Source organism: Gallus gallus, chromosome 1 (genome assembly GCF_016699485.2).
Source record: "Gallus gallus isolate bGalGal1 chromosome 1, bGalGal1.mat.broiler.GRCg7b, whole genome shotgun sequence".
NCBI classification, from domain to species: Eukaryota; Metazoa; Chordata; class Aves; order Galliformes; family Phasianidae; genus Gallus; species Gallus gallus.
Genome location: NC_052532.1, coordinates 12,212,765 through 12,225,231, shown reverse-complemented (window position 1 = coordinate 12,225,231; position 12,467 = coordinate 12,212,765). Strand labels below are relative to the sequence as shown.

The following is a 12,467-nucleotide window of genomic DNA, read 5'->3' as shown; positions in this document are numbered from 1 at the left end:
AGAGAAATATGGATTTGCAAGCAAGGTCCCAGGGCAGTTTTCATTTTGTAATGAGAATAAACGTACAAAGCCTTGCTTCTTTCCTCAAATCAGATATTCACTGTTAAAGTCCACTTTAGATAATGTTTTAAGTAATAATCATATAATCAATAGACAATGCTACTAGTTGAGTGCGTGTGTTTCATTTGGATTACATTTGGTCATCTCCTGACATTCAGAAACTTTTCTGCCTTTGGTGAACCTTCAATCCAGCTTCTCTAAAGTGTACAGCAAGGTTCTGAAATCTAACCTGCTTCTGTCCAGCATCAGATTTCCATGGTGTCTGATTATGTACATGCACATCTGGAAATCAGCCTGACTTGGTTTAGCTTCTAAAACTGCAGCTGCATTCTCTTGTTTTATAAATGCAGTCACTGTGAATTAGGCATCTGGAATCATCCAGTCACTCAAACCATTTCATCTCCATTTATCTGGAATATCTCTCATTGACATTTTCGCTTGTCTGATGGTTTGCAAGATGTTTGTTTTCTTTTCCACATTCCCACAGTGCAACTGTGTCACTTTCCATGAAGCAAACTGTTTACTACTGTCAAATTATCTACCTTTACAAAGCAATAATACGATCTGCACGCAGTGTTAAAGTTCCATTTTTGCTCCTCTCCAGCAGCAGTGGAATTTTCTACTGCAACCCCAAGCATTTACGGCTATGAAAATTAATCTCAAAAGATTGGAACAAGTCTGGAAAGTAACATTTTGGGGTTTTATGAGTATTCCACACAATATGCTCTCTAAGTACCAACTAAAATGTAACACTTCTTGCAATGAGTAAATGGCACGATATTTATAGCATTTGATTTCTAGAAGGGAAGCTTTTAAAATCCTTCTCTTGCTGAAAAGAGAAACTATTTCCTTAAATCAGAGAGGAAGTACAGATTCACTGCTTTCTCAAAAGCATCCCTAGGCATTGTTGGAAGTCACAAAAATAGCACTGGCCAGGTTTTCTGGAGAGGATCCACACTACTCACAACTTCTCACAGCCATCCTTCTGTCTCGTGCCTGCCCTACTTTCGCCCTTTGGAGCCACCTCACCTCACGTTAAAGAAGCGGCTCTCAGCGGAGCTGCCTCCACTGCCACCCCATGAATTACAGGGCACAGATCTCCTCCTCGCTCCCCTGCCTTCGGCTCACCATGCACAGATGGAGGCATCTCCCACCCCCTGCTTTCCTCAGCTGGAAGTTCTGCTGAGGCCACCAAGGCAGAGCTGCGCTGCTCAATACGAGACACTCCCCAGAAGCACACTTGTAGTAGTACAATTAAAGTGGTGCCTCTCCCCCTCCCTCCCCCACTCCGTCTTGTAGTATCTGAATATGAACTTCTCCCCTGGATAAACAGGCACTGCGCTGACAGGTGCACTGCTGCCTGTTAAGGAATCTATTCTCATGCCTTTTTTAAGGATTTTCAGTTTTACCTGTCAGTTGCCCTCACTACTTGGGGCTTTTTTCTACCTATATCATGGGTGGCATGTTATCTCAGACACATTTTCCAACCCATTTACCTAATTCCAGCAACACAGGCAGAAACTGCTTTATTAGTGGTATTTATACAACTCATCTGCAACAAACGTGTATAAATATATATATATATTTTTGTGAGGAGCATTACTGGCATGAGTCTCTAATTTTAGGTACAACAACCACAGTCCCTCAGCTCTTCAAACAGAGACTTTAAAGCAAGCAAAGCAAAACAAGGCAGTCAGACATTATCAGGGAGAACGGTGATTAGAGCAAACAACAATACAGGGGAAAAATGCATGGCTATTCAGAAACCGTCTTTTGGGAACCGAAGAAGAGATATGGAGCCATTTTTCACTAGGTTCACCAGAAAATGTCAGCACACAGATGCTACTGTACTGTCAGATTGCATCTTAATTTGGCCAAAGGGGACCCAGGCAGTCACCCCTCACAGACAAATTTTAAAGGCCCATTACAAATCTGATTTATTGGTTGCTAAGAATGTCCCTGCTATGGTCTGCAGATTTTGCATGACAAGGAGCTGAAATCCAGCTACAGATAAATGTACGCTTCTCTCCACGACTTAAATCCATCTGTATTCAGTATTTCTTGGACATTGGTCAAGCCTCCCCCCTGTTTGCCCACCCCTTTTCTTCCTAATACCTTAAGGCAGTTTACTTCAGAATGAAGCAGAGCATTAACCTGTGCAAAATTGCTAATTTGTACATAACTCCCTTCCTGCCATTAAAAAAAAAAAGATGAAAGAAAAAAAAAAAAAGGAAATGCCTTTTGTTCTAAAAAGGAAGGGAAAAATGTTCAAGAACAAAAGAAATGCATCTGCCCAGCAAGAGAAATGAGACATTGCTGGGCTTTCTTTTAGCTATTAAGGCATGTTGGTATAACAACAACCCTGCAAATCTAAGTATGACACTGAAATATTCATTTCAGCCTTTACAAAAATTCTCTTGACTTTTTTTTCAAATTAAAAAAAAAATCACATTTTTTGCTTTCGGTGAGAAGTGAAAGAGCACAGGAGTGAAATGCCTTTGGAATTGCTGAAGAAAGACCATTCAAACTTGCTCCACTTGAACTGCCCATTGTTACAATTCAGACAATGTATAACAACAGTCACAGCTCAACTTCTAACCACGCCAGCATCACTGGAAATCCAAAGTCACCATCTCTTTCTGTTCCCATAAACATCATCAAAGCCTTCGTTTGCCGTTTCCTTGGCAAAAATCAAACAGCAACCAAACAGTCCTCTGACAATTTGTGAAAGAAACATGCAATCCCTCTGAAGGCATGGTGTTTCGTACAGGAACTATTCTAAACAAAGACAACATCAAAAGCAACCCAAGAACCATGCAAAGCAAGTCCGACTCAGCCCAAGTTTGCACTGAACATCTGGCTGGGCACGGCACCGCCTCTGATTCTGATTTTGTTTTGTGGGATTAAAACCCATCTAATCACTTTAACCGACCCTGCCTCAGGTCCCAGCTACACTGCTTTATAAACCGAGAGAGAGAGAAACAAAAAAAAAAGAAAAAGCAATGAAGAGAGGCAGAGCGTTATCCCACCTTTCCATGGCTCTCAGCCCGTCTGTCTTCGCATGATCTGCAAACCACCTGTACCGATCCAGCCCATTCTGCGAGCAGAAAATACCTTCCCGGTAAGATGTAGTCTCAGCTGTGCTTTGATTTTTCGGCACGAATGTCTCGAATCTTCTGCTTAAGCCAGACACACACCAAACTGCAGCTGAGCTCTTTTGTTTTGCCTCTCTTCAGGGCTGAGGCAGCGGCTCTCCCGGCGCTGCCTCTCCTGTCCCCACCCCCGGCGGCCGCCCGGCTCCGCGCGGACCCCAGCCCTACAGCCCTACAGCCTACAGCCCTACAGCCCCCGCCGAGCCCAGCCCCACCGCTGCCCGCTGCTTCCCAGCGCAGGGGGCATTTTAGGTGGCGGTCAGGTGATCTCGCCGTTAAAAACAGAAAGGATGCTCGGGGATGGTGCGCAGGGATCCGTGGTGGTTTTCAAACTGGCCATTTACATTACAAAGCAGGGAGAAAAATACAGCCCTGAGAGATCGCTAGGCATTCTTCTGCTTTCCAGTTCTCCCCCAGCAGTACACAAAAGCAGGCACGATGGAAAGATACGTAATTAAACTTCTCACTGGAAATAGTTAAAAGTAAGGGGTTACCCCTAAGTAAGGGGTTACCCCTAAGTAAGGGGTTATTCCTTAAACCTAATTGTATTTCATATTGGAAAATGGATACTATGCTGCTTCTGTAAGTCCCTTTCAGCTTCCTCCCAACTATATTTTTCTTTCAAAGCAATATATAAATATTTATGCTGAAGCCATATTTAACATCTGAACAGCAAACGATCGCTATCCAACTGAAAACAATTATTATCTCTATTCATATTCATAGAATTATAAAATCTTTAAGGTTGGAAAGACCAATAAGATAATCTAGTCCAACCACCAACCCATGCCTGTGACTGCTCTAGACCACGTTGCTCAGTGTGACAACCACTTTTTCTTGAACACCTCCAGGGACAGTGACTTCACCACCTCCTGGACAGCCTATTCCAATGTCATATTGCTCTTTCTAAGAAAAAATGTTTCCTAATGCCCAACCTGAACCTCCTCTGGCACAGTGTAAGGCCATTCCCTCTCGTTCCATCATTGTTAACTGGGAGAAGAGGCCAACCCCCACCTTGCCACAACAGGCTTTCAGGCAGTTGTAGAAAGTGATAAGGTCTCCCATGAGTCTCCTCTTCTCCAAACTGAACCATCCCAGTATTATTACACTGTAATTTCAAATATCTTTGACATAAGGCCCATTATACGTAAACCTGACTTTATGAAGAGTGGCTAATCTTATGACACCATTCCCTGGCTTTCCATGATTAAAGCTACCATACTGTGCATGGCTCTGGAACTCAAACTCTAAAAGAGAGAATGAATGAAACTGCAGTCCCAGATTCTGTGGGATTCCCAGTTACTGCCAATTTTTCAAAAATAACAATTATTTTCAGAAAAGTTTTAAGTATAAAAGTTTAATTGCAAATAATAAGTTTTGAGCAAATCTTATAAAAAACAAAGACTATAAGTCTTGATAGAATAATTAATTTTTACCTCCAATTATCACTAAGAATTAAGGTTTAATAAGACTAGAAAGTCACACAATGTATGTAGGCTGCTCCAAAAGTAATACCTCCTATTTCATTCTGTTGGCCTATGGCGTCAGAGGTGAATGTTGGTGATATGGCAGCAGAGGTTGACCCTCCTCACCAACATTCCATTACGTTTTGTTGCTATGTGACAGATGGCAGCGGAGGGGCAGTCTGACAAAATGGCATCTGACATGAAGTATGGACGAAGCAATGGTGTGTAACTGAATTCCTCCATGCAGAAGAAACAGCATCCACTGACATTCACTGACACTTGCTGAACATTAATGGAGACCAACCAGTGGATGTGAGCACAGTGAGGTGGTGGGTGGTGCATTTCAGCAGTGGTGACAGTGGGACATTTCTGCTGGTGTGGATTTTTATGAGAGTGGCATGCAGGCAAAAATGCATAACAAAAGGTAGTGACTATGTTGAAAGACAGTGTTTTGTAGCTGAGAATTTTCTCTATCAAAGAGTATTCTTTGTTGTAGTTTCCATGGAAATAAACAGGAGGCAGTACTTTCAGAGCAATCCACATACTTCTTTGCATTTATCGTAAAATGTTAGGAAACAGGAAATACTTGCAAAACTAGGAGGAAAGGGTAAAGTAGGCGTTCATATTTAATCAGTCTGAAAGACTTGAAATGCATAGATGTATCACTATTCCAGAACAAATTTAAGCCCAGCCTCCTAAGATTCTTAAAGCCTCAAGTTAAAGCCAGAAAACCTGCTCATCCATCCATCAACCAGCACAGGCTCTTCCAATACTTCCCAGTGTTCCCAATAATATCATAAATGACCATTTACCCTTCTCATATTAACTACATGTCTGCTCACAGATCACAATTCAGTCTCTATGACACAATACACAGAACACAAATTTCCAGACTTTGCTTTCCATGCAATCATTTTTTATGATGCAAGGTACACAAATGGGCAACTTTTTTTTTTTTTTTTTTTTTTTTTTTTTTTTTTTTTTAGGATACTGAGGAAAAATGTATTAAACTAGACACCACTATAACATATGAAAATAAAAGTTTGTGCAAACCATTGTTATATATATATATATTAAAAGCTCTGGAGCTTAGCTTGTGCTAAATTTTGTTTGATTAAATGTTGGAAAAACTTTAGAACTTATACTGCTAAGGTAAGCATGTCATTGTAGAAGAACATCTAGTGCCTTCCTCCCTAAAACTCAAACACCTGTTCAACGAACACAGCAACAGAGGCCATAGGTACCATATGAAGACAAAACAACTAGACAATTCCAACTCAAACATCTCATTTTCTAGCTGTAAATAGTATTCTGTGAGTTTTGGGGACTCTGCAGAGAGTAGATTTTTCACTTCACCCTCCTGAAATAGCAATAGTGAAAGAAGTGTAATAATGTATTTGCTAGAATGGATCAAATAGAATATACTCAACTGAGAAAATCATCTATGAAGACTTTGAACTTTTTGCAGCAAGCAAGCATGAATGCTTTGCTTTTCTTTTATTCTTCAGATGTAGAATTTTCTAGTCTATGTTTCAAAAGTATTGCAAAAGCAGACAAAACTCAACTTCTGAGACTTTATATCAATATTATTGATGAGTAAAAATATCTAAATGCAAACATGTTACACACGCAATTTATAAAATTGAGGAAGCTTCTACAAAATTAGCACTGACAGTGTTTTCAGTAACTTGTCCCATCAGAAATATCAGAAACAATAATCATGAAAGTTAACAATTTTGTAATCGATTAAGTTTGTTTTTTGGGTGTACCTACAGTCCTTTGTGTTCAGAGGAGAAACACTGCCAAGAGGAAAGAGAAACGAAGAAGGCTGAGATACAGACATTGTCCTATTCCTGTGACATAAATAGGCCATTTGATGTGTGTAGGCTGTGACCTATGCTAGAGATAGCAGTTAATGCAGATCTCTCTGTGGAATGAATTCGTCATTATCTCTGACTTTTAAAAACAACATAAACAAGCAAGACATGATGAGCAAGGTTAATACCAGTATCCTTTGGATCTCCTGCTCCTTGTCAAATTATGGCAAGGCACATTAGGAGAGCATGGGAGCCTTCCCTTCTTCAAAGATCAGATGAAAAATTATTAATAAATAAATAAATAAATGAAGAATAAGAAGAAACAAAATTATTTAAGTTTAGGTGGTAATACATCAGTCATCTTGATAGGATATTCATGCTCTTTTTAACTTATGGAACCAATAAAGGAGCCACACCACTTCTAAAGAAACTGCATGAATAAAATGGAAATCAAGCAGATGGTCAGTATTCAGCACTGATCTCAACAGACCACTTCTTGTTGCTTTAGAAGTCTCAGTGCTAAAGGAAACCTTTGAAGAATATGAAAACAAGAGTTTGGACTACGTATAGCCACCTAAAAGTCTCATAGCTAATATCCTGATAGGCTAGAACCTAGAACTCAGGTACACACTGAAGGCATACTCAAGATACAAAGGCTTTATCCTTGACTTTGGCATATATATGCATGTGTACACGTGTGTGTGTATGTATGTTAATGATCATTAGTCTGAATAATTCCTATCCATGTAAAACAGTAACAAAACAAAACAAAACAAAACAAAAAAATAAAAACCACTCAACCAAAAATAGAAATACAGTTTAATATAGTTTAACAACAAAAAAGACATATACACAATTTACTTCTAAGCTGTCTTAGAAACTGTCTGCAGTGTTGCAGTGTCAATCTATGCATATGTATACAAACACATATATATTCCATTCATCCATTCATGAAAAGGCAGTCATTCCATTACACAAATTTTGCATATAGGCCCCTTCAATTTGTAGAGGGGTTGGGGGATGGAATGTTAACTCTACTATTTACAAAAATTCTTACCTGTTCATTTGCCAACCAATTGTGAGACACATATTTCAGAGAAGACCAAATGCTAATTGATAAGCACCACAATGTCAATAACTTCCATAGAAACAGGTGGGTAGCAATGGAAAAACCTTAAAAATGTTCTGTGTGTTTTTTGGAGGACATCAATTTAACTTTCTTTGGATAGCTCTACCATTTCTCTCTCTCTAAGACTGTACTAATGCATGTACTGGCCCATGATGAGAAGAAGACAATTATCATCCTCTCCAGACAGTGTTTTCATTAAGTGTGCTATTTTGGATAAGTAAGTTTTTAATTGGTTTCCTGTGCCTGAAAAGAGGATGGCCTGTGGTAGCACAGTAGTGAGGATTTGCAACCCTACTGCTTCCCCCTGTTGGAATTCAATAAAGTTTAATTGGATTACAATGGGGGTATCCACAAGATGTCAATTACTGGTATATTCACAGTGTGGACCTCTTCTTCCAGTAGCACTTGATTGACTCACTCTGTACACTTATTTTATTACAGGACCTCTTCCCCTTCTTCCCAGAGACTAAGTATTGTATGGAGATGCCAAAGTCTTTATTAAACAGCAGCATAAGTATGCAACTCTTATAGCACTGCCTACAAAAATTAAAGCTCTACCTGCTCTGGGTTTTTGAGCACTTTTATTATAGCTTTTTGTTAAGAGCTACTGATTTTAAACAACAGCAACAACAACAACAACAACAACAACAAATAATAAGAATTTAAGTTTAAACTTCTAACCTGTGAAACTCCCAGTAAGTCCCACACATTGGGAGTTTTAGAATGTAAGTGTAGTAGTATGGTAAAATGTATATAAATATGTCTATTTATAAATACGAAGTATAATGGAGACTTTATGGATTAGATAGTCTTTTCATTATGTTATTTTTTTTTTTGTTATATTGCCGTAATTTTATATATACGTAGTAACATTTTCCAGTTAATAGAAACATTTAAATGTTATTACCAGTAGTATTTAATCAATCTTTTTACTCAAATGTTGTTTTAGAATACTTTTTTTTGTATAATAAATACATTTTAAAGGACTGAAGAATTACATACATTAATTCCTATGCGAACACATACAAGTGATAATTTCAAATTTGTATTTAAATCACTTATTAAGTAGCTGTGTAAGAAACTGTCAGGGTTTTTTTGTTTGTTTGTTTTGTTGTTGTTTTTTTTGTACCATTCTTAATGTTTTTTTTTTTTTTTTTCTGGAAGAGTATGCCTAAAAGAAGCCTCATATTCATAAAGCATGTAGTAATATTCCATTTACTCATTAATAGTCAAATACACATACAATGGCACATCTGACACAGGCAGCTGAGTTGGGAATTGAAACCGTAATAATTAACAATAGATTTCTTGATCTCACCATGACAAGTAAATGAAACACTCTGCAGTGTGCTTGCCCAGTGGAAGAGGGAATTAACTCAGTATGAGCAGCAGAATGGAAGTATATCACTGATTAGATCTAATTCACAAGGAATGCTACAATGGAAGCTTGTGTTAGTAGAACAAATCTTTGCTAAATATTGCACGAGTATGCAAAAACGCACAGATACACATTACCAATAAGAACCTTAGTGTAACGGCACAAGATGTACAATCTCAAATGCAATAAAAAATTAAATAAAAAAAATGAACTGCACAAAAAGTTGTAATATTTGTATGATTTAGCTTCATATAAACAATTGAATCCAATATTTAAATTTATTCGGGAATTTTGGTCTTACTCACTTCGTCTCCAGTTTAAACGACTCATCTTACTCCTCAACCTGCTGCTCACCCTGCTTAGTCCCGGGGTTCGTCTCTTTTCAGCACCTTGGAGAGCGACAGTCCCTGCCGCAGCCACTCTCCCTTCGGCTGTGGGCAGCCCGGAAGACCACAGAGATAAAAAGCACTTTGCACTTTCATCTTACATGGATTATCTTCCACTGCTGTTCTGCATACAAGTTATTACTGCTCCATCTTTCTTTTCCTAGTTTTAAAATTGTCTTTTTCTTTTAAAGTGACATTTTCTCTTGCAGCAACTTTTTCACTTCTCAGGAACAGAATGTTCTCCCTTTCCTCCTTCAAACTCATTGCAAGACTTACATTTATTTACGTATTTATTTTTGAGAGACTTTCTTCTGCGAGAAGAGCTCAGAAACTGCCACATGTCACATGAGAGCCAGCTCCAGGAGGCTCCAAAAGGCACCCACTGCTGGTCAGAGATGAGCCAGGAGTGACATCAGTTGTGCTCTGGGAAAGCATGAGGTGCTCTAGATGTGGAGAAGAAGTTCCCTGCAGCCCATGGACACCGTGCAGAGCAGATCTCCATGTGCAGCTATGGAGAGTCCACACTGTAGCAGTGCATGTAGCCTGAAGAAGGCACAGCTCAGAGATCTGCCCACAGGAGCAGCCCTAGGCTAGAGCGGCAACCTGCGGAGAGGAGATTGTGGTGGGGCAGGCAGGCTGGGGGAGCTGCTGCCTGTGGGGACAGTGCTGGAACAGTGCCTGAAGGATGAGTCCAGTGCTATGGACTAATGTTGGAACGGTGTTTGAGAAGTAGTAGTCAATTTGGGATCAATTTAGGAACAATCTCATCATGTGAGAGGGAAGCCATGCTAAAGCACGGGCAGAGAGTGACCATAAAAGAACAGCAGAGATGAAGCATTATGGTTGACTGCAGCTCTCATTCCCTGTTCCCCTGCACCACTTGGGGAGGAGAATGTAGAAGAGGCTGTATGTGGGGGGACAGTATTTTAAGATGGCTTTTCATTTCTCACTCCCCTAGCCTGTTACTAATAGGCAATAAATTATATTAATCTCATTACATCAAGTCTGTTTCACTCATGACAGTAATTTGTGAGCAGTCTCCCCGTCTTTATCTCAACCCTTAAGCTGTTTTCTATTGTACCTTCTTCCCTTCTTTCTTTGAGAAGCAGGACTGAGAAAGCAATGTGGTGGAGTTTATCTAGACATCAGTGTGAAACCACCATGGAATATGCAGTAGAAGTATTGTATCACATATTGTAATTTTGTTGTTTTAAAATATTTCTGAGTCAGGAGAAATGACTGAGATAGTGGCAATCTCTGAGATATGGCAATCTTGTACACTGTGTACTGTTACAAAGCTTACTTTATAGTAACTCTGAATCAGAAATTATCATGATTGAAACCATATAAATTTTCACTATAGTCACAATAGTTGCAATTACTAATCTTTTTTCAAGTATTAAATAGATTTAAATGATACACGTTCTCTTTAAAGCTTAAAGAGACTAGTCAGAGCTTGAAATTTTAACTAGATACCTGAAGATGCAAATACTTTCAAGGTGAAAAATCTGAGCCTGTTTAATGCAATTGTTCACCTGCACAAAGCCACATGCTATGCCATGGCCGGATCTGTACCTAAATTATCTCATTAAGGCTTAGAGTTTAATTAACTCTCAGACTGATATAAATCAAGAATGATTCCCAAAAGTCAGTGGAGATTCACTGGTGTAACTCACAGCAATTTTTAGGTTACTTTCTTAAGGAAAATAAGGTTTTGTAATGACATTACGAGAGGAAAGTAAGTAAGGAAGGTAAGGAAGGAAGGTATGGATATGATTTCTACATATATATTTATCTGTGTGTCCTTCCATCTCCCCTGCTAAATCTGAAGATGAAAGCCAATTAAAAAATAAATTATAAGCAATTGACAGAAGATACAAATGAGTAAAGCAGATAAGAAAGATTGAGTAAAAAGTTCATTCTTGAGCTCAACCACCAGATTTGTAAGAGACCAATTTTATGGATTTGACAGCATGCAAGCATTCTTTCTTTTTAAAAAGGTGGAGGAGTTCTGTAAGTATATTTCACATCTCTCTTTTAACTCTGTGGCTTTTGTAGGTTTACTGTGATATATGGATTTCTGAGTGCATCTTCAGCAATGACCTACCTAGGAATCAGAGGCAGCCTTTCTTTCTCTCTTCACAACAAACAAAACATCCATGTAATGTGCTTTAGACGATTCAGACAGAAAGAAAAAAGAAAAAAAACAAAAAACAAAAAACAAAAAAAAAAAACATTTGGCCTTAAATGAAAACAGTCAAACTGTTGAAATGTTGTGAGAACTGCTCTCCAAGGCACCTTCTGCCAGAAATCCCCTTCCACTCACAGCGTTTCTCAGTACGTGTTAGGAAAATCAAGCATTATAAAGTGGGAGGTCTGAAGGGTAAAGTCCACATATTCGCAAAAAAAAAAAAAAAAAAAGACATATGTACTGTAGAGAAAATAGAGGACACCAAATATTCAAACATATTTATCATTTTCAAACACCAGAAACACATTATAATCTTAAGCTGGATCACGGATTAATGTATAGGTGACTACATAACATGGCAACTATGGATGAAGAATAGTCCTGGTTCACGTTATTCTCTGCAGAAAAAGTTTATAGGTTGGAGTTGAATGTGAGGCCACAAAGTATGCTGAGCTGTGGAAGAATCTCCTTCCTTGGGAGATTTCAGAGTGGCTGAAAAAATAGGTCCTATTTCCATATACATTGAAAGAGGAATGCAAACCGAAACTACTACTATGCTGGTTGTTCTTTATTATGCAATTGCTGTTTCTGATATTTCATGCCTTTAAAGATGAAATAATGCCACTCACTCTACAAGCACTGACAGTGTATGCCACATGGAAGTCAAATCTGTTACAGCATGTTGCTAATAAATAATATTTGATCTCTAATGGCTCTTTTGTTCTTGTTGTTTTCTTCTTTTTTTTCCTAGCACAAATAAAAATATTTTCTCTATAAACATCTTAAACATCTTGAAAATCTCGGGATGATAAATTATCCACAACTCACTAAGGAACCACACTTTTGGTAGAAGAAACTTGACCAGCAAAGATTTTACAAAAAATCTGT

The 12,467-nt window shown here is 38.6% G+C and overlaps 1 protein-coding gene across 15 annotated transcripts in view; it reads right to left on the bottom strand.

Annotated features, from left to right (window-relative positions):
• The window catches only part of MAGI2 (membrane associated guanylate kinase, WW and PDZ domain containing 2), a 726,830-nt gene that overhangs the window by 393,414 nt on the left and 320,949 nt on the right, over positions 1 to 12,467 (bottom strand). Inside the window, exon 1 of one of the 15 annotated variants that reach the window (XM_046933206.1) lies at positions 3,090 to 3,294. The exons of the other annotated variants lie outside the window; for them this stretch is intronic. The gene's annotated coding sequence lies outside the window, so the exon portion shown is untranslated. Of the gene's footprint in view, positions 1 to 3,089; positions 3,295 to 12,467 lie in introns of those variants that run through there. 15 annotated transcript variants of the gene reach the window in all.